Source organism: Lepidochelys kempii, chromosome 23, assembly GCF_965140265.1.
Source record: "Lepidochelys kempii isolate rLepKem1 chromosome 23, rLepKem1.hap2, whole genome shotgun sequence".
NCBI lineage: Eukaryota > Metazoa > Chordata > Testudines > Cheloniidae > Lepidochelys > Lepidochelys kempii.
The window spans coordinates 53,887-77,576 of record NC_133278.1 but is presented as its reverse complement, the minus strand read 5'-3'; the positions used below and the strand labels follow the sequence as shown (position 1 = coordinate 77,576).

Below are 23,690 nucleotides of genomic sequence, written 5' to 3'. Positions count from 1 at the left end.
CAGACTTCTAAACATGTTTTGGGAGAGAGAGAGCTTTAGTGCTGCACCTTCTCTTGGTTATCTTTTTTTGAATATCATCCTTACTAATAATAATTCCGTTTAATCACTAGTGTCCCAATTTTCCTGGTGGAAAAGCAACAGAACATTTTCTGTCTCCCTTCTTGTTCATTTTCTGTGCACTCTTATCAGCTGTGTGATATCAGTCCTGTCAGCACAGAACTTCCATTCTTTCCCATTCTACAATAGGTCTTTTCTCCCATAAAGTCTGGCACCTGCCTTTTCCTATATGGTGTTCAAACTTGCATATATTCTTCCCTCCTCACACACTTAGCAACAAATTTAAAGCTTAACATTAGGAACACACTCTTTAACACCATTGAAATACATTTGAGTAGAAGAGCTTTTGGGAAAGAAAGAGTTACTAGTGTTTGTGTGCGAGTGTGCATGCAGTATGTTTATTTGTATTCATATATATGTACTATTGCTTTAAAAGGCATTGTCATTCCTAATACAAACAGTTAACATGTATGCATCAGAATTTTAAAAATACCATTTATTTTTGTCTTTCAGTATCTATCACTGTAGTATAATAAAGAGACACTGTTAATGCCACCTGCTTGTAGAGCTGAAAAACTGCAAGTAATCCTTGTTAAAGAAAATATGGAGACTGTTCGTGCCATCTAGCGGTTAAATAAGAAAATTGCAAGAAATTGTTGCTAATTTGTATAATTAGCATATACCAAAGGGAGATAATTGGAAAAATAACTATTTTACAATTTATGTTAATTATTTGTTAATTAACAATTTCATGAATGAAATGATTGACTTTTGACCATGATTTGGATAAATATGTTGATATAATAATTAATCACCCATATTATGAAAATCTCTGTAAAATTGAAGGTTAAATATAGTATCCAAAATGCCAAAATGCTAATACTAACTTTGGAAGACCAAGCTGATGGCTCAGGTATTTCTGGATGAAACTGATAGCTACTTTTAAAAAATGGTCTCATTACATTCTTTGACATTATGTAAACTGGATTCTTTAGACACCACGAGAATACAAATATATAATAATAAATAGAGATGCAACCACACACTACACACACATACTTTCTAACATGAATTGTTTGAGAGTAGTTTATGTCCATGCACACACACACACACACACCCCTAGCTCCCAGGAGGTCTCAGACCCAGCAAAAATTGACCTTTTTGGATAAAATCCTGGCAACATTGACATCAGTGCAGTCAGGATTTCACCCTAAAAGTCCAATCCCCACACCCAAGATGATATATGTCCCTATTATAACTGGAACCCCAACGGTTTAGAGCTAGAATAATTTCAGCTCCTTACATACCATTTAGAGATTTATTTCTACTGTATTAGAGCTGGACAAAGAAACTAGCAAATGTCAGGATAAATTTTACAAACGTGAAAATATTATAAACAATGTTTAACTACTAAAACAAGTTATTGTCAATTAAGTGCATGGGAGAGGGGCTGGATTTTTTTTTAACCAGTTGATCAGCTAAAAGGAAACTAACATTCAACTTTCTCTTTAATTCTTGGCCAAAGCAGAATAAGGATAAATCCTTATTTGGAAGAAAATCTTCATATTTTTTTTAGTTGAGCCAGATGGTAAGCACCTGTCATTTACAATTAACAGGTTGCCACAGCAGTGTGACAATCAGAAAAGCTGCATTTGGGATAGGAAAACATGCAGGAGCACAGTCTGTTCATCTCAGCTAGACTCAGCTGGCTGATGGCCTCTGCAGAAATGTCTTTCTTCTTAACGTATTTCATTCTGCAGAAAAGTATCATTTTGATGGATGAAATATTTTGACCAGGTTTCTGTATGGTTAGGATATACTAGACAGGAAAAAAGATAGAAAAGTTAGGAAAAGCCACCTGCTCCTCTCTGTGCAGTAAGAATGCAGTTGTGTAGAGGCAGTACTTTGGAATCGATTTGAGGAAAGGCAGAAGTGAATGATAGATTATCATACAAATCTGGAATTCAGTTTAATACATTAGGATATGTACATGTACTACTACTGAGTATAGCTGAATAATGTGAAAGGGCAACACAGTATGATTAAATTGCAGGCAGTAAAATATCAGCATAAACCAGCATCAGTGTGTGCTCAAAAATGGGGAAAAAAAAGACATTTCTGTCTCTCAGAGAAATAATGTAAATGAAAACAGAAGCAGTGCTTTCTGATGCCAATGAATGGGAAACCTTCCTTTGCTCCCTTAGCCTCTCCCTGATATACTGAACTGCACACACTGCTATATGCTGTACATTATGTATGTGGCCACAAATACTGCACTATATGCAGGCTGTGCACTTAAACTGATCTCTAAGAAGTCGTTATAATAATAGTATTACTTACACTTTACATTTCCAAATGTTTGTACACAGGAATCTTGATAGTATTATTATTAGGAATACAATAATGAGGGATTTTATTGGCGCAAACCTCCTAGTTTGAGGTTTTGTGAAACTTGCTTTGTAGTTTGGTTTCATAGTAGCTTGAATTTTTGAACCTTTTCTTCCTGTGATTTAAACTCATAGGGTGCCTCAGAGTGGGTTTTTTTAAATGTTTTTTTATAGCCAATGGGAGCTTGTGCTATGTATCGGGCATAGAAAAACACTCCCGAGAAGCGAGGATGGCACAAGAGGTTTAGGTCCACGCACTATGTTTATTGATCTGTCTAATATTCTGTTTATTTTTCACTAGGATCTTCCTCTCTCCCTTCCTCTTTCTCCTTTTTACATTCTTTGTTATTTGACTTTTGTAGTGGGTAGAGTGAGAAACGGCACTAAATAAAGACTTTAGCCATGGCCTCATCTTGACAGCAATGTGGTTTATGATGGCAGTTCCACTTCCCAATCTCCTCTTCATGTTAAAAAGCCACATGCCGTAACTCATCTCTGGAGATTGAAATCCATGACTTCTTATAAAGACGCACAATCACTCGATCCTGCAAGGCACCGCATTGACTTCAACAAAATTACTCATGTGCTTAAGAGCTTTGCTGTATCAGGGCCAGAGTGCTCACCATGCATCTTGCGGGGCCACATCCTAGATTAGTCTCTCCCAGTCACCAGCTGAGTGACTTCCATAAGGCAATTGCTTTTTCCACCCTTCAAGAGTGAGAATTCCAAATCTAGGTCTGGTCTGTATGGCAGTTCATGAAAGTGTTGCTTGGCTGCTCTGCTGGCTTCTAACAACATCATCTTCAGTTTCAGGGCAGCCACCAGGCTCTGCTGGGAAACTGAAGTGCAGGTGACTAAGTTCTTCTGTTAGTGTGTCTGTTCAGAAGGGAAAGCCCCATTGATGTTTAGTTAAACATAGCCCTACAATATTTTTGTTCACGTTCTTATTGTGAAAAACAAATGTAGAATATACCATAACTAGAAGAGAAGGCTGCAATTAAGTTTGGATTTGTTCCAACATGCTAGTATCTGAATGAGATCTGACATCTGTCTGAGCACCGACTCATACAGTCTTTGAAAATCCCATATTCTGTATCCTGACTTAGAGACTTATATGTTGAGCAAACTTCCCCACAGCATTTGCCAAGGCGCCTGAGCCCTGCTCTGGAGCACTTCCTTGAATTTCTCTAGAATATATTTGGCCAATTCTATTGAATTTTGTCAAGGTTTTGTGATACAAATGTGCAACCAACAGGATAAAACTGCCAAATCAGTTTTCATTTGTGATCTGAACTGCAGCAGGAAACTTGATCTCCAAGGTTGAACAATTAGTGCAATAACTTTCTGCACTACCAGGCTCTTGTTTAGCTTGCATTTCAGAATGTCCTTTTCTAGGTGGAAATTACAGTTCATAGAATCATAGAATATCAGGGTTGGAAGGGACCTTAGGAGGTCATCAAGTCCAACCCCCTGCTCAAAGCAGGACCAATTCCCCCAGTTGAGGAAACAGATGAGCCTCATCCCTTGTGATTATATAGTTAATATAGGTCTATATGTCCATTTAAAGTAGCCAGGTACACTTTAAATTTGGTAAGTACAAAACATAGATTCAGCCCTTATTTACCAGTGTGGCAAATTGCCGGTTCAATTATGATGGGTCCCGCGCTTCCTCTTCTTGGGTGGGGGTTCAGGGCACAGTTTCCTGCCCCTGAACTAGGGTATCTACTGCCCCACTAGTAACCCAGAGAAGGGTAGTGGAGAGGGAGGGACCCGGGCCCGCCCTCTACTCCGGGTCCCAGCCCAGGGATAGTGGTAAACCAGTTGAACTAGTGCTTTCTTCCCCTGGGCTACTTCCCTCTCCTGTTCTTCAGCTTGTGGGGCTTCCTGCCCTCTCTCTCTCTCTCTCTCTGCACAAGCCGGGTGTCTCTTTACCTAGGGACCTGGTCTTCTAGCCAGCCACAGCGTTTCTCCAAACTCTCCTCTACTTCAACTCCACCAAACTGCACTCCTGCTCCAACTCCTTCCCCTGGCTGATTGAAGCAGGTGGTTTTTATAAGGTGACTAGCTTCAGGTGCTCTAATTGGCTTCAGGTGCTTTTAATTAATCTATAGAAACCTTTCTGCCCTCTACAGGGAATAAGACTTCTCCTCATCCTGGAACTTACATATCTCTCCTATATCACTCTCCTTCTGGCCATGCTGTATCACACCATTGATAACCAGATGTACATATTGAAGGCTTTATGTAACAACAAAATTAACGAGCATATATTGATTTATGATTGGTAACAGATTTCATTGTCTGCAGACTTTCATTGTTGACATTTGTATGCGAGATCCAATGACAATATCTAGTAGCTGAAGCACCATTCATTGTCTCTAAGAGCAGCTTACAATTCATGGCTTTTACATCAGAGATACATAGAAGATGATGTAAACAAAATATATTAATGGGCAGTATTTTTCAAATAAACTTAAAGCATCATAATATGTATCAGAAATATCTGAGTGAATGAACATTATGTAATATTGCAGAGTTGCATCTCTCAATGACTTTAAAAGTACGGGCCCCAGAACACCTAAAGCACATATATATATATATGTGTCCATATTTAGATAGAAAAAGACAATATAGATACAAAGGAGAAGATAAAGCTACGTAGTTATGCCTACATATTTACAATTCATGTAGTTTACATTAGATCACACTGCCTTCTCTTGTATCCAGTGTAACCTGATGGAATATAAGGAGTTGCAAGAGTGTAAATCAGGGACAAATCTGTCCCTCAGAGATAATAGGCTTATATTAAAAAATTTCACAGGAGGATATATATTTTTTTAAATAAAATGTCTACAGAGCAAAGTAACATTAATTAGGTAGGGAAAAAAACTTTTTTCAGTAGTCCTCATGGAAAACTATAATAGAAAAAGACAGTAAATTGGAATAATTTGAGTTACCATATTATTCTGGGTTTTTTTACCAAATCTCTGCTGGTGCTCAATCACATTGCTTACCAAAAAAGATAGCATATTAAACCCATAGCTCTTCCCTTCAGGTCATGGAAATCATGATCTTCTGCTGTCAGGGTTATTGGAGAGGTGGCATTGCATCAATACTGTTTTGGTTGCTTAATATTTTTGACTGATTATTTTTCATTTTAAGAAACTATTTTCCAACCTACAGACAGGTTTTAAGAAAATATTCAATGCACTTTCTGCACTTAAAACCTGTTTTCTCATTAGAAAAATATAATATTTGAAATTCTTACATAACTTTATAGAAAGAGGCTCTTTTGGAGAGAAGAAAAGGAGTACTTGTGGCACCTTAGAGACTAACCAATTTATTTGAGCATGAGCTTTCGTGAGCTACAGCTCACTTCATCGGATGCATGCCGTGGAAACTGCAGCAGACTTTATTTATACACAGAGAATATGAAAAAATACCTCCTCCCACCCCACTGTCCTGCTGGTAATAGCTTATCTAAAGTGATCATCAGGTGGGCCATTTCCAGCACAAATCCAGGTTTTCTCACCCTCCACCCCCCCCCACAAATTCACTCTCCTGCTGGTGATAGCCCATCCAAAGTGACAACTCTTTACACAATGTGCATGATAATAAAGTTGGGCCATTTCCTGCACAAATCCAGGTTCTCTTACCCCCTCACCCCCCTCCCAAAAACCACACACACAAACTCACTATCCTGCTGGTATTAGCTCATCCAAAGTGACCATTCTCCCTACAATGTGCATGATAATCAAGGTGGGCCATTTCCAGCACAAATCCAGGTTTTCTCACATCCCCCCCACCCCCATACACACACAAACTCACTCTCCTGCTGGTAATAGCTCATCCAAACTGACCACTCTCCAAGTTTAAATCCAAGTTAAACCAGAACATCGGGGGGGGAGGGTAGGAAAAAACAAGAGGAAATAGGCTACCTTGCATAATGACTTAGCCACTCCCAGTCTCTATTTAAGCCTAAATTAAATAGAAAAGCCTAAATTAGAATCCAATTTGCAAATGAATTCCAATTCAGCAGTTTCTCGCTGGAGTCTGGATTTGAAGTTTTTTTGTTTTAAGATAGCGACCTTCATGTCTGTGATTGCAGAGGGGCATTGCTGGCACATGATGGCATATATCACATTGGTGGATGTGCAGGTATCAGAGGTATGTGCAGGTATCAGAGGCTCGTATACCTGCACATCCACCAATGTGATATATGCCATCATGTGCCAGCAATGCCCCTCTGCCATGTACATTGGTCAAACTGGACAGTCTCTACGTAAAAGAATAAATGGACACAAATCAGATGTCAAGAATTATAACATTCATAAACCAGTCGGAGAACACTTCAATCTCTCTGGTCACGCAATCACAGACATGAAGGTCGCTATCTTAAAACAAAAAAACTTCAAATCCAGACTCCAGCGAGAAACTGCTGAATTGGAATTCATTTGCAAATTGGATACTATTAATTTAGGCTTAAATAGAGACTGGGAGTGGCTAAGTCATTATGCAAGGTAGCCTATTTCCTCTTGTTTTTTCCTACCCTCCCCCCCCGATGTTCTGGTTTAACTTGGATTTAAACTTGGAGAGTGGTCAGTTTGGATGAGCTATTACCAGCAGGAGAGTGAGTTTGTGTGTGTATGGGGGTGGGGGGGATGTGAGAAAACCTGGATTTGTGCTGGAAATGGCCCACCTTGATTATCATGCACATTGTAGGGAGAGTGGTCACTTTGGATGAGCTATTACCAGCAGGATAGTGAGTTTGTGTGTGTGGTTTTTGGGAGGGGGGTGAGGGGGTGAGAGAACCTGGATTTGTGCAGGAAATGGCCCAACTTTATTATCATGCACATTGTGTAAAGAGTTGTCACTTTGGATGGGCTATCACCAGCAGGAGAGTGAATTTGTGGGGGGGGGTGGAGGGTGAGAAAACCTGGATTTGTGCTGGAAATGGCCCACCTGATGATCACTTTAGATAAGCTATTACCAGCAGGACAGTGGGGTGGGAGGAGGTATTTTTTCATATTCTCTGTGTATAAATAAAGTCTGCTGCAGTTTCCACGGCATGCATCCGATGAAGTGAGCTGTAGCTCACGAAAGCTCATGCTCAAATAAATTGGTTAGTCTCTAAGGTGCCACAAATACTCCTTTTCTTTTTGCGAATACAGACTAACATGGCTGTTACTCTGAAACCTGTCATTTTGGAGAGAAGAATATCATTACAAAAGAAGACCAGAAGTAAAATACTTCCCCCTTAAAGTCAGAAGAAGCACATGAAAAAACCTGAAGGATTTAAGTTGGTACCAACTTTTCAAAGCACATTTGGGGTGAAATGTGTTATTTCCTGAGTTGCACAAGTGATCTGCTCAGCTTTGCTTCATGATCTTTGCATCTAAACATGAGATGACGTTCTTGTACTCTAAAATACGTCTGTCACAGTAGGAGTATCAATGCCACATCAGAAACTCACCTGTGCAGTGCTGACTCAGAGTCACCCTAGGGTACTTTTTCAGTATACTTAGAGGCAAAAAATAGATGTAAAAATTTAACACAAGAAAAACTGGTTAGTATTTTTTAAAAATGGAAAATCTGTGAGTTCAGTATGTGAAAATAAATTAATGACTCTGAATAACTGTGACTAACTAGGATCAGAGAGAATTCACGAATAATGCCCAGTTGACCTCAATGTCCAGTTTTGCTTCCACTAAAGTCAGTGGCAAAAACAAACAAACCCCAAACAAACATAAAACCAACCTCCTGTCAATTTTAATGGGAGCAGAAATGGTTTGATAACTCCCATTGGAATCTGTTGGAACAGGATTGGTTGCCAAAATGCACCACAACACAGATAACTGTAAATAACTAACTGCTCAATCACATCGTGTTTTCTTCAGATGACTCATGGTTTCAAGAAGATTTAACAATGCAGAAAGCTTGATGGGGCAGTAACTAGTTTTTAAGATAGAGGCAGAAAAAGAAACATTTAGACAAAAGTTGACATTTCAGATTGGTAATTTTTACTGATTTGTCACTTTCAGACTGTTGGGACTTTCTTCAAACTTCACAGAAGCATTCTCCTTAGCGTTTACAATAAATAGGACAATCTTCCAGCCAAACCAATTTTCAAAGTCCATTTTATAGGAGAAGCTAAAATATGGCTTTATAGTGGAAGATGTTTGCAACCAAACGAGAAAAAAATCAAAAGTTCTCATTGCACAATTCAAAGGATTGAGAAATATTTATAAGAATCAATCATCCAGAGCTGCTTGGATCTTTTCCATGTCCTACAGTTATGCTTCCTATTGTACAATAGCCTATAGGGCTTTGAGAGAACTACAGGCATCTAAAACGATCTACAGGGGTATAATAACATAGTCCTTGTAATGAGCACTCTTGCCCATGGATGCCCCCTGGTCCCCCTTCCATCACCTCCTAATGGTTTAGATAGCTACAGGCCAACATTGCCTTTCACATTCTAGGAAACACAGCAAATACAGCAGCAGTTGGATTTGCTTTTCCCACCCTATTAAAGGAGTTTTTTTGACAAAACAAACCTCTTAGGAAGTGCTCACTGAGATAAACACACACACAAACAAAAGCTTTGCAATTTCATTGCTATTAGACTGAGTACAGATACAGACCTGGAAAAATGCCAGTGTTCATGTATTTGATTCTAAAAGGAAAACCAGTTAAGCAAAGAAGACAGAAACTGTGTGAGCTCAACAGAAAGGAAAGTATATTACCAACTGTTAATGCATCATGGAAAACTTTGAAACACCATTTGGAAACTGTTCTGCTTTTATATCAGATTCTCTGTTTCTTCTAGAGGTTTACATGCAGAAAATGCACCTTTCTTTGTTAGTAAACCCTGTGTAAGCTGGTGGCTGTGTATAAGAGATAGGTACATTGTGTTAATAAGTTAGGTACAGAGGCAAATACTAATATTTCTGAAGAGGCACATCTGCTCCTGTTGCTAATTTCCCCACTGAAGTCCTAATTCTTTGTCAAAATTATAATTAGTTGCTGAGGAGATTATTATGATGTCACAAGCAAAGAGTTATGATTCTTGTGGAGAATGAGCAGTAGAACAGATGAAATGATGTTGCTTCCTGCACATCTCTTTAACACTGAAGAATGAGATGATAAAGTTAGAATATGATATGGACTCAGAATGCATCCTGAAGTGAATGTGCTTCCAGGCTTTCCAAGAGGTACTAGGTGCCCTTTTAAAGCTTGGTTCTTGTAAGCCTCTAAAGGCACCATCAAGCCTTCTGAACTTAAAGTTTCATTTAGAGAAAAGTTTTCAGGTGACTTTATTTAAAAATGAAGAGATCTTCGTGTTGAGCTTCTCTGTTCTCTGAATACGTTTGCTTTTCCGTGTTTCTCCCACCAGTGAGTAATTTGTCACTGAAGGTCCAAAAAATAAATGATCACCTGCCTGTGGCTTAATGACAGAAACACATGGTTTGAGATCTAGAGCTGGAAAAGGAACTGAACTGAAGACAAACGAAAATAAGATCCTTTTGTGAAAAGTAGAATTGGCTGCATAGGAAAGTAAAGCCAGTTTGGTGTAGAAATAGTCAAAGTTGTGAGACACTTTATTGTATCTTGCTAACAGCTACAATAACATGAGCATTAAGGGGCGAAAGGAGAAGGAAGTGAATAGTGCAGAAGTAAAATTGTTACTTTATATGTGTGATTCGTTTTCTCTCAAAGGTTGTTCGTCAAGAATTGAGCTGAAATTACAATAGTCAGAATAGAGTTAACAGTCCCCATTAAAAAAAAAAAAAGGCAAACAGCAATATCAAAAGTTAGCTGTCCTTGGTATGAGAAATATTGTGAAGTTGTACTTTTTATATTGATTTAAGGCTGATAAATCTGTCTATCACCTATCATATACATACAGCAAACACAACTGGAACTCCCTCAGATGGAGTGAAATAATAATCTATCAGCTATAAACCAGTCAAGCCTTCAGCAGCTTAACTAGGTCTGGAGTTATTGGAATTAAATCTCACTGCTTGACAATATTGCCTGAAATTCTAATGCACATCCCTTACAACCTAATGGCAGATTCACTCAGGAGCGGACCCTTTTCCCTGCTACTCATGTTCCTTTATTCAAATCAAATTCACACCACTGGAAATCCCTGACAAGGACATGTATGAGTTGTATATCTTGCTTATCTGACCTGGAATTCCTTATTGTCTGAGAATTACATGGTTAACTTGTGGGGGGTTTTACACCAATATTAAGCTGTAACAGCACAGTGAGTGACATAGCATGGTTAATAGCTGATAGTTCTTACTAACAGTAACTTTTAACTGAAAAGATTGGATCCATTGCAGGAATCCTGTGAGTGTGAAAAGAACTCCTCTTATGTGTTCATATAGGAAGAATATGCATGGGTGAGGCAGACTTACTCTTTTCTTTACCAGCAAATATAACTGCTCTTCAGAGGGCTGCAGATGGTACTTAGCTGAAATGTTTGACTGGAGACAGTCTCTCATTTTGTTCATATTTGCTGCTGCAAGTTTTAAGTGATGGATAGTGGTGAGTTCTGGCAAGTTCCAAATGAAGTAAAATGTTCCCTTTCTGAGCATCACTAACCCACACCTCCTTTGTGGTTTTCAATAGTTAACATGTGAATTTTGGCGCCATCCTTACCACTGGTTTACTACTCTTCTGATATACATCATAATATTGAATATAACTAATATTAGCAATGAGTTCTGACTCTTAGACAAGCCCTTCTTATCTCTTTCTAGCAAGAGGAGTTACCATTCTTAGACACATTACGTTTTTTACAGTTTTTCTTCTTATTCACGGTGGCAGAGACTCCTTTCGCCTTTGTGAAGGAGACCAGATATCTTCATTTGACCTAGCAAAGCCTGTTATGTCCCGTTGACGCTCATCACTCTTCTAATTTTTCTTAGTATTCAGTGCATTCATGCATTAGTTGAAGGAAACTAATGATTTAAATAACGGCTTAACTTCCTTGCTGGAGTTCAATTAGACATTCAATATTCGTAGCTATCCTAGGCAAGCCCTGTGCAGTGTTACAGACTTGCATGTTCAGAAAGCCTGCCCTAGTATGCTGCCCTATTAGTAACGGAACTAGTTCCCTCACCTCTGGTGCAGCCTGTGCACAGAAACCATGCTGTTTCAGGTGCAATTTTATTGTTATTTATTTGTGTTACCATACCACCCAGAAAGCCCAATCGTGAACCAGGGTGTCGTTGTGCTAGGTAGTGTACAAATAGAACAAAAACTCCTGCCCCAAAGAGTTTACAGTCTCAGTATGAGACAAGATATGGATGCAGACCGACAAGGAAACAATGAGACATTATTGGTCAGCATGATAGGCAGGTGTCTCAGCACACCAGCAGCCTAATTGTTGTCACGTTGTGGGTTTTTTGTAAGCACCATGGAAAAGGAGAGTTTGAAGGAGAATAATGAGGTGACTTTGTGGGTGTTTACCGTGAGTTCTTCCCAAGTGTGAGCAGCAGCATGGGGAAAAGCACAATGACATTTGTTTCAAAATGTAACAAGTGGGCAATGGAGGCTGGCATGATGGACCAGTCAGAGGTGGTACTTGAAGTCTCAGTAGCAAATAAGACATGATAGGTAGGGTGGAGATAAATTGTGAAGGGGCAAGTGAAGGTAAATAGTTTATTGCTGATGCTATAGAGAAGGCAGAGCCAGAGGAGGGTAGCAAAGATAGTGGTGCAGTAGTCTAAGCGACAGGCTAGGAAAACGATCAAGGGCAGTTGCCCTGCCCTTTAGCTCTCTTTCTGGGAGCCCAGTGTAATTATGGGAGACGCAGTCAAATGCCCATAATTCCCTGGGGAAATTTCTCTAAGTCTCTGCATACAGAATTAATCCTTAGCTCTTGCTCAGCAGGAAAGGGTGGTGCTGGAACTTCTGAAGAGCAGTCACAGGGCATCTGAGGTAAATACACCAAAGCAGTGGAGGGTGTTCCAGCTGCAGCTTTTGGGACACAGAGATTGAGACCAGCAGCCAAAGGAGTATATGCTGCAAAATTGTGCCCCAATCCCTGGTTTTGGGCAATATTTGAAGATGATATTCAGCAAGTTAGGTGTATTTCTGGGTCTGGATCACAGTCTCAAATGGGTGGAGTGAAGTTGTTTTCAAGACCTGGGATGAGCAGCTGTGTCTGCAAAACTGTAGCATAACGGAGGTGGCTTTTCTGTACCACCGTGGTGAGTTAGTGCGAACACTTCAGCACCAGACCAAAGGGATGAGAGCTAGGCTCATAATGGAAGACAACATGGTGATTGTCCAGTGGGCACTGTCATCGTGGAGGTTTGCAGGGGCCACTGATCAAGGAGATCAACATGTCAGAAGTCATGAAGGGATTTAAACTATTGCATTTCACATACTGTGCAGGAACCATTGATGGGAACCTACATTCCACTTTATTATTTGTGTACATTACTCCCTAGAGGCCTTAACTGAGATTGAGCACTCATTGGGCTAGGCACTGCACAAATACATAGTAAGAGGAAAGTGCTGCCCTGAAGAGCTTATAATTTAGACAAAACAAAGTGAGGGACAAAGAAAAAGGAAGTGAGGGAAAGTGACTTGCCCAAGTTACCCTGCTCAGACACTGACTTGTGATGTATAGGTATAGTTTAACTTCTATATTTGGGAGGGCAGATCCAGTCAAGCCAACAGGGCTGCACGTGAGGGGGCAAGTTCCTAAGGCTTGAGTTTGGGGGGGAATACTCCCTCCCCCAAACTACACCCATGAGGGTATGGAAACCAGGTCACCAGAGTCCCTGTCTAGTCATCTAACAGCTGGACCATGCTGCCTCCATGGAATAAATGTCTATGAATAAATCAGAAAGGGTTACTACTCCATGGTTAGTGGGTCATCAGGTTCCTAGCTGCATAGATAGGATGGTGAGGCACAGTGAAGGACCTGTGGTTAGCTGTGGTCAGAGCAAATCTAATGAGAGTTCATGTTTGCTATTGGGAACAATTTTGTATGTGGATGCAAGGTGTGTTATGGGTTTGCGGGGGGACCACATAGGCACTGCATGCCTAATGTCTAGTGTAGTCAAGACCTTGCAGACTTTGAAGTTTAGACTAGTACATTTGGTTTATAATATAATTAGGTGAGTTTTCAATGCAGTGTTTGGACAAATAGGGCCAAAGCTCTTTTTAAAAATAATTCAGGACAACAGTAATAATTCAGGGCTGGATCCAACTTTCCTTTATTACAGTCATTTGCTTTACAAGAGTAATTGCACTTCAATCACTGGTAGCACTAAAATTGCTAATTTTAGTGCCATAGTTTCACATTAACCACACTTAATTATATTTTTAACAGAATAATAGCTTAAGTGAGATGGTTACACACTGGGTTCTTGTATCCCAAATGGGGGTTAATCCATTAAAATGCATTAATATTTGCTAATGACAAAACAAGGGAATTATAACATTGCATTGCCGCCTGTTTTTAGATAATTGCACATCAGTTAATCATTTATGCCAAATGGGAGTGAAAAGATGGAGCCATTAGGGAGAAGCAGGGTGCAGAGCGCAAGATGGACTGATAATAAAAACAGGATTGTCAAAAAAGGCAAATATTTGAAAAATGAAGCTATTAATGGACTATGTTAAATATTTTAAAAGCTGATGATGGAAAAAATCATGAGCAAAAAAGACATTACTAAAGAGAAAGTTGTTAGAAAAATTAGATACAAGTTGCCTCTGATCATAATAAGGTAAATATTAGAATCATGTAATTTACATTATTAGGTACATTTTACTATATCTTTGTCTTGGCTGTACTTAAAAGAAAAACTGATTTTATTGTTAGCCAAGTACAACCTGAAAAACGTTGCTCTGATTCAGATGTTTGAATTCTGCACCACAGGACAGACCTATAAAAGTTATTATTTTTGTAGTTCAATCTCAAGTTGAGAAAAAGCCAGCAAGGAAATTTGAATTGCACATTTGGGATTAACTGCTCAGAAAATATCCCATAGAGATTGTATTCCCTAGAGATTAGACCTGAAATAATGGTAATAATTATTTTATAATAATTAATTATAATTTATAATAATAATAAACTAGAATTTACTATAATTATAATATTCTAATTTACTATACTATACTACATATAATAATTATAAATTATAATTTATAATTATTATATAAATAGATTATAAATATTATATTGTATTATATAAATATATTATCTAATTTTATAATCATTATAATTTATAATAATTATTTTATTCCCTAGAGATTAGACCTGAAATAATAGTAATGCTGTATAAAGTTTGGTGATGAGCTAAATTTAAGACCATTTACAATTTCATTTTATGTCTATGCAACACTGATGTTGATCTTCACCATGACATTGTGTTTCTTTGATGGTTAGTAATTATATTATACAAGATCAAACTCCTTATATGTCTGTCTGTCTTCGTAAGATGCTATTTACAGAATGCTAGTCATCATAATATCTAGGCACCAGTACAGATATTCTGTGACAGTTGAGTGCGGTAAAGCTATTATTACACCTGATAATTAAATAAACGCATGTATTATAGCATATGGAAAGCTTTGGGTGAATGCAGCATCCATAGATCAAATATGACATATGAGGAATCCTCCCCTGTTCCTGCAAAAATGTATACACTCCCCTTCTCCTTTTCCTACCTCAAAAAATGTTGCATCCAACATGGGAATTCTATATTAGACTCATCCTGACAGATAAAGAGGAACTGATCACAAAACTAAATAATGGTAACTTAGGTACAAGCTGATCACATTTTTAATGTGCAATAAAGTCCAGACAAAAGTTCAGACCATATATATATGTGTGTGTGTGTGAGTGTGTGAAGATAGATAGATAGATCACCTGGGAGGAAGAATTTAATCAGAAAAATGTGAGTGATAATTGGGAATTGTTTAAGAACACTTTACTGGAGGCCCAAAAAGCCAAAACCTCACGATCAATGAAAGAGGCCACATTGGTTAAAAAAAATCAATCTGGTTTAGAGGGAAAGTGAAGGCAGCTATAAAAATATATGTATAACAAATGGAAGAAAGGGAAAACTGATAGTACTGAATATAAATCAGAAGCTAGGAACTGTAGAAAATTTATAAAGGAAGCAAAGGGACACAGGCAACATCTATAGCCAACTTAGTTAATAACAAAAAGAAGGAATTTTTAAGTATACTAGAAGAAACAGAATCTTAGCAATGGTACTAGTCCTTTACTACATGGAAATGGGAAAATTATCAATAATAATGCAGAAAACAGAGAAGCGATCAATAAATGTCTGTTCTATATTTTGGGAAAAAACAAATGACTTAGTCATATCGTATGGTATCACTCTTTCCATTCCACTAGTATCTCAGGACGATGTTAAACAGAAGCAGCTAAAGTTAGACATTTTTAAAATCAGCTGGTTTAGACAACTTGCACTCAAGAGTTTTAAAAGAGTTGACTGAGGAGCTTGCTGGACTATTATTGTTGATTTTCAATAGGTGTTGGAACACAGAGGATTGGAAGAATGCTAATGATGTAGCAATATTTAAAAAGCATAAATGGGCCTGTCAGTCTGATATCATTAACAGGCAAGATAATGGAGTGGCTGATATGAGACTTGATTAAAAAGAATTATAGTAGGGTATTATAATTAATGCTAATCAACATGTGGTTATGGAAAATACATTCTGTTGAACAAATTTTATATAATTTTTTATAAGAGTTCAAGTTTGGTTGGTAAAGGTAATAGTGTTGTAATATACTTAGATTTTTGTAAGGAATTTGACGGGGTAGCTCATGATACTTTGATTAAAAAACTAGAATATAAAATTAACATGGCACACATTAAATGGATTGAAAACTCGTTAACTGATAGAGCTCAAAATGTACTTGAAAACAGGAACTCGCCATTGAACAGGTGTGTTTCTAGTGGGGTCCCACAGGGATCAGTTTTTGGTCCTACACTGTTAAACATTTTTTAATGATCTGGAAGAACACATAAAATGATCACTAATAAAGTTTGCAGATGACACAAAAATTGTGGAAGTGGTAAATAAGTAAGAGGACAGGTCACTGGTACAGAGGGACCTGGATTGCTTGGTAAGCTGGGAACAAGCAAACAATATGTGTTTTAATACTACTAAATGTAAATGTACACATCTAGAAACAAAGAATGCTGGCCATACTTACAGGATGGGGAACTCTATCCTGGGAAGCAGTGACTCTGAAAAGGTTTGGGGGTCATGCTGGATAATCACTGTGAACATGAGCTCCCAGTGCAACAGTATGGCCAAAAGGGCCATAAGGGCTAATGTGGGTAGAAAGTTGGCTAGATTGTCGGGCTCAACGGGTAGTGATCAATGGCTCCATGTCTAGTTGGCAGCCGGTGTCAAGTGGAGTGCCCCAGGGGTCGGTCCTGGGGCCGGTTTTGTTCAATATCTTCATAAATGATCTGGAGGATGGTGTAGATTGCACTCTCAGCAAATTTGCGGATGATACTAAACTGGGAGGAGTGGTAGATACGCTGGAGGGGAGGGATAGGATACAGAAGGACCTAGACAAATTGGAGGATTGGGCCAAAAGAAATCTGATGAGGTTCAATAAGGATAAGTGCAGGGTCCTGCACTTAGGACGGAAGAACCCAATGCACAGCTACAGACTAGGGACCGAATGGCTAGGCAGCAATTCTGCGGAAAAGGACCTAGGGGTGACAGTGGACGAGAAGCTGGATATGAGTCAGCAGTGTGCCCTTGTTGCCAAGAAGGCCAATGGCATTTTGGGATGTATAAGTAGGGGCATAGTGAGCAGATCGAGGGACGTGATCGTCCCCCTCTATTCGACATTGGTGAGGCCTCATCTGGAGTACTGTGTCCAGTTTTGGGCCCCACACTACAAGAAGGATGTGGATAAATTGGAAAGAGTCCAGCGAAGGGCAAGAAAAATGATTAGGGGTCTGGAACACATGACTTATGAGGAGAGGCTGAGGGAACTGGGATTGGTTAGTCTGCAGAAGAGAAGAATGAGGGGGGATTTGATAGCTGCTTTCAACTACCTGAGAGGTGGTTCCAGAGAGGATGGTTCTAGACTATTCTCAGTGGTAGAAGAGGACAGGACAAGGAGTAATGGTCTCAAGTTGCAGTGGGAGAGGTTTAGGTTGGATATTAGGAAAAACTTTTTCACTAGGAGGGTGGTGAAACACTGGAATGTGTTACCTAGGGAGGTGGTAGAATCTCCTTCCTTAGAAGTTTTTAAGGTCAGGCTTGACAAAGCCCTGGCTGGGATGATTTAATTGGGGATTGGTCCTGCTTTGAGCAGGGGGTTGGACTAGATGACCTCCTGAGGTCCCTTCCAACCCTGATATTCTATGATTCTATGATCCTTAAATGCGTAGGGCACACAGTCACTGACTGCAAATGGAATGCATTTAACCCTTCTGTTGCAGACATATATGTTCCTGGAAGTTTAAGATATCACAGGGAAACAGGCATAAGGACGTATGGAAACACCATTATATTTTTATACATCTCACCTCATATGGCATGGAAAAAAGGTTCTGACACCAGCTGAAACTCCTCACCCCACTGATAGAAATTTATCATTCTTCAGGGATCGGAGGTTGAAGCAGACCATTCTTAGTGCACTGGAGAGATGGAATTTCGTGCCACTTTTCTGAACATTCCTGCCCTAGAGGTCAGTTTGGAACCCTAAGACTATAAATACAGATATGGGTGTATAGCCTCAGCTGGTGTAAATTGTCAGAGTCTTGGAAATTATCCCATGTGCCGCTGCTGACTCGTGAGACTGCCCTAGCATGGGCTCTGATCTCATTAGTTAAGAGAGTTGAGTCAGCAGATTGTGCTTCTGCCTCTGACTCAGGAGTGAACCAATGACTCTGTATAGTGTTTAGTTCTGTATAGTTCTGTATAGTGCAGCGATATCAAAGATGCCATCTTTCATCAATTTCTGACATCAAACTGACATAATTAAGGCCCAATCAAATTCATGGTCCATTTTGGTCAATTTCACTGTCATAGGATTTTAAAAATCATAAATTTCAGCTTTTTAAATATGAAATTTCACGATGTTGTAATTGACCCAAAAAGAGTATTGTAGGGGTTGTGATACTGCTTCCCTTACTTCTGTTCTGCTGCTTGCGGTGGCGCCGCCTTCAGAGTTGAGCAGCTGGAGAGCAGCAGCTTCTGGCCAGGAGCCCAGCTCTGAAGGCAGGACTGCAGCAGCGCAGAATGAAGGATGTCATGGTATGGTATTACCACCCTCACTTCTGTACTGCTGGCTGAGAGATGGGCCCTCAGTCAGCAGCCACCACTATCCAGCCGCCCAGCTCTGAGGGCAGCAGCACAGAAGTAAGAGTGGCATGGCATGGTAGGGTATTGCCACCTTTACTTCTGCGCTGCTGCTGGCGGGGCGCTGCCTTCAGAGCTGGGGGTGCCCAGCCAACAGCCGCCACTCTCCAGCCGCCCAGCTCTGAAGTCTGCGCAGAAGTAAGGGTGGCAATACCATGACCCCCCCTAAAATAACCTTGTGAACCCCCTGCAATTCCCTTTTGGGTCAGGACCCTCAATTTGAGAAACGCTGGTCTCCCCCGTAAAATCTGTATAGTATAGGGTAAAAGTCCACAAAAGATGAGATATCACAGTGGGAGCCAGATTTCACGGTCTGTGCCGTGTTTTTCATGGTCATGAATTTGGTAGGGACCGAGACATAACCCATTATAGTCATTAAAGACCTTGTGTCTTTTTTTCTATTTATTACATGGGAGTGTGAATGCAGGGAATTATGGTGAAATTTCAGGTCAGGTGGTGTCATTCTGTTTCCCTTAATTTCCATTGAATTCCATTCTTTGGATACAAGCTTGTTCCATATCCTAAAGTATTGTGTAGCATTGTTGTGTGTAGTTTAACAGTTGCCCCACTTCATCCTAAATGCGGCTGAATGTCAGTAGTAGAGAAGCAATCCATTTATCTCTAGTCTGTAAAGCGCTTCGGGTTTCTTTGGGATGATGGGTATTATAGAGGCTAAAAGCGCTATATAAGAGCTAAATTTTGTTGCTGTTGCTGTCACATGGAGAGTGTACAGCAGTCTCTCTTCATAAATGTGATTATAGACCAAGAAGGATGGATTTCATGAAGTTAGATATTTAAGAGCTACTGTAATTAGATACAGGTTAACTAGGTGACAGCGGAAGGGGTGGGAGGAGATGAAGGGATCAGAACCATCTACAATAGTGTAACCACCAGGAAGGGAGAATTATTAATGAGATTACTGGGGTGAAAATGATAAAGGAAAATGGAGGCTGAATGTCAGAAAAAATTTCCTTAGTTAGGTTTGTGAGGATGTGGAATATTCTCCCAAAGCAAGTAGTGCAAACCCTGTTGTTTGTGAAATTTAAAACAAAACTGGGCAAAACACTGGAGAATATATGTTCTCAGCAAATCCATGGTGAGCTGCAGTTTTGTTTGCAATATGCCTTTTGCAAATTTTAAAATGTAGTTAATCCCAAATGTTTTTTATTGAATAATGTAACTACTATATGTTCCTCTTTAGTGATTTTTATGTCTGTTATCCTGAACTAATTGGAACATAATGGATACTTAGACTAATGTGCTGGATCTCAGACGCCATGTATATCAGGGGATATGTATTTTTGAAAGTATAAATATATTTTAAAAGAAAATAATTCAGTTTTGTTCCTCACACTTATAATTTTCCTGAAATCACAACAATTTGTAGAGTAGGGTAGTAGAATGAAGTACTGCAAAAATGAAAATTAGAAAATTGATTTTTTTTAAACAAGCAAATGTGTTTTTAAATATAGTAATAGCACATTATTACATTCTTTCTGGAAAGAACTTTTCTGGAATTCTGTCCTTTTCAGATATACCTTTAAAATTATTTTAAATAGAATATTACAACTTTTCACTTTTCCCCATTTGACAATGTACTATAGAGACTTAGTTTGAATAAAATACATTTTCTTAACACTAAATTAGTATTTTAATTACATTATCAATTAAAATTTACACTTTTTTAAAATTTATTGTACTTCATTATGAGTATTATTATCATCATTATACTAGTTATTATTATTTTAAAACGTAAGTTATCTTTTCCCATTACTACCAGTGCTCCAGATATGTAACTAGCTCCTGATCAGCTAGGATAGTTAATTACTTCTTGGAGCAGCAAGTCCTGGAACCCACAAGAGGAGGGGCAATTCTTGAATTAGTCCTAAGTGGAGCACAGGATTTGGTCCAAGAGGTGTATATAGATGAACCATTCAGTAATAGTGATCATAATGTAATTTAATTTAACGTTCTTGTAGGCAGGAAAATACCAAAGAAACTCATCACAGTAGTCTTTAACTTCAAAAAGGGGAAGTACACAAAAATGAGTGAACTCGTTAAATGGAAATTAAAAGGAACAGTCACAAGGGTAAAATGCCTGGAAATTCATGGAAACTATTTTAAATGCCCATAACAGTGTTTCAAACTAAATGTATACCACAGATAATATTTTTTTAAAAAAAACAGCAGGAGGCCCAAAAACATTCCACCATGGCTAAAAAGCAGAGTAAAAGAGGTAATTGTAGTAGGAAGAGAGCCTGAAACATAAGCCCTTGTATCAGAGGCCTGGTATGAGGCAGGATCTGCTCACAGAATTTGGCAAGAACAGGGCGGATATTGCAGAAACATTCCTAAGAAGTGCTCTCACAGAGTGCTCATGCAAACACATCCCGTTATCTAGTGGTACCAGAACATCCCAATATCAAGGATGGTACAAAAACGTTCCCCAAGAATAACAGGAACACACTGACCCCTCCTAAAATATAAGGTCAGGATGACAGTATGGAATAGAGATGTTTTGATCGAACCAACATGTGCAAAATAATGGGTAATAACTAGTGACATCAGGGGGCGATAACTAACTATGTCTGAGGGGCAGTACTAACTTGTTTGTATCGGGGTGTAAAGACATCTCAGAGGGAGTATCTGTGTGTAGCGGAAAGTCCCGCAGTTCATTGAGCTGGTCCATTGTTACAGCCATACATGTATTACCGGTCTGGCAGAGTCTGCGGGATACTAGTACCATGCTTCGTTGACAATAAACCTGGCTGGGTACCTTCGTTCCTTAACGGATCTTGTGGTCATTGGGCAGTTTGCTCAAGGTCTGCCATGCCAGCTGTCTGCACAAGGCAGGGGCAGTACACAGAAGGCACACACACACGCAGCCAGACATCTATCAATATCTAACCACAGTAGCTAGAGGCAAAAAGGCATCCTTTAAGAATTGGAAGTAAAATCCTACTGAGGAAAATAGAAGGGAACATAAACTCTGGCAAGTCTAGTGTAAAAGTATAATTAGGCAGGCCAAAAAAGAATTTGAAGAGCAACTAGCAAAAGACACAAAAAATAACAGCAAAAGAATTTTTAAGTACATCAGAAGCAGGAAGCCTGCCAAACAGTCAGGGTGGCCACTGGATGATCTAGGTGCTAGCGAGGCGCTCAAGGAAAAGCCTGGCAAACAGTGAGGCGCTCCATTGCAGAGAAGCTAAATTAATTCTTTGCATCAGTCTTCACTGCTGAGGGTATGAGGGAGAGTCACACACCTGAACCTTTTTTTTTTTTAGGTGACAGCTCAGCTCCCAAACTGAGGTGACAATAGAGGACGTTTTGGAACAAACTGATAAATTAAACAATAATAAGTCACCAGGACCAGATGAGAGTCACCCAAAAGTTCTGAAGGAACTCAAATATGAAATTCCAGGACTACTAACTGTGGCATGTAACCAGTAGCTTAAATCAGTCTCTACACCGGATGACTGGAGGATAGCTAATGTAACACTGATTTTTATAAAAGGCTCAAGAGGTGATCCTGCCAATTACAGGCTAATAAACCTAACTTCAGTACCAGGCAAATGGATTGAAACTATAGTGAAGAACAGAATTATCAGACACAGAGAAAAGGAGTACTTGTGGCACCTTAGAGACTAACCAATTTATTTGAGCATGAGCTTTCGTGAGCTACAGCCCACTTCATCGGATGCATCCACGGTATGCATCCAATTAAGTGAGCTGTAGCTCACGAAAGCTCATGCTCAAATAAATTGGTTAGTCTCTAAGGTGCCACAAGTACTCCTTTTCTTTTTGCGAATACAGACTAACACGGCTGTTACTCTGAAACCAGACACATAGAGAAACATGAAATGATGGGGAAGTGTCAACACGGCTTTTGTAAAGGGAAATCATGTCTCACCAAACTATTAGAGTTCTTTGAGAGTGTCAACAAGCATGTGGACAAGATATAGTGTACTTGGACTTTCAGAAAGTCCTTAACAGAGTCCCACACCAAAGGCTTTTAAATAAAATAAGCAGTCATGGGAAAAGAGGGAAGGACTTCTATGGATCAATAACTGGATAAAATATAGGAAGCAAAGGGAAGGAATAAATAGCCAGTTTTCACGATGGGAAGAAGTAAATATTGGAGCCAGTGTTATTGAACGTATTCATAAATGATCTGGAAGAGGAGATAAATAGTGAGATAGCAAAGTTTTCAGACAATACAAAATTATGCAAGATATTTAAGTCCAAGGCTGACTGCAAGGAGATAAAAAGGGATCTCACTAAACTGGGTGACTGGGCAACAAAATGGCAGATGAAATTCAATGTTGATAAGTGCAAAGTAATGCACATTGGAAAACATAATCCCAACTATATATACCACATGATGGAGTCTAAATTAGCTGTTACACTCAAGAAAGAAATCTTAGAGTCATCATGGACAGTTCTCTGAAAACACCCACTCAATATGCAGCAGCAGTCAAAAAAGCTAACAGAATGTTAGGAACCATTAGGACAGAGAGAGGTAATAAGGCAGAAAATGTCATAATGCCACTGCATAATTCCATGGTACTCCCACACCTTGAATACTGCATGTAGTTCTGGAAAAGAGACCAGGAAGGGCAACAAAAATTATTAGGGGATGGAACAGCTTCCATATGAGGAGAAAAGGAGTACTTGTGGCACCTTAGAGACTAACCAATTTCCAGTCTCTAAGGTGCCACAAGTACTCCTTTTCTTTTTGCGAATACAGACTAACACGGCTGCTACTCTGAAACCTGTCATATGAGGAGAGATTTTCTTAGAAAAGAGATGACTAAGGGGGAATATGATAGAGGACTATAAAATCATGAA

At 39.2% G+C, this 23,690-nt stretch overlaps 1 protein-coding gene across 12 annotated transcripts in view; it reads left to right on the top strand.

Moving 5' to 3' along the window:
• The window catches only part of LOC140902052 (leucine-rich repeat and fibronectin type III domain-containing protein 1-like protein), a 264,710-nt gene that overhangs the window by 211,961 nt on the left and 29,059 nt on the right, over positions 1-23,690 (top strand). For 3 of the 12 annotated variants that reach the window (XM_073321683.1, XM_073321677.1, XM_073321676.1), the window contains one exon: positions 18,085-18,168. The exons of the other annotated variants lie outside the window; for them this stretch is intronic. The gene's annotated coding sequence lies outside the window, so the exon portion shown is untranslated. The remainder of the gene's footprint in view (positions 1-18,084; positions 18,169-23,690) is intronic. 12 annotated transcript variants of the gene reach the window in all.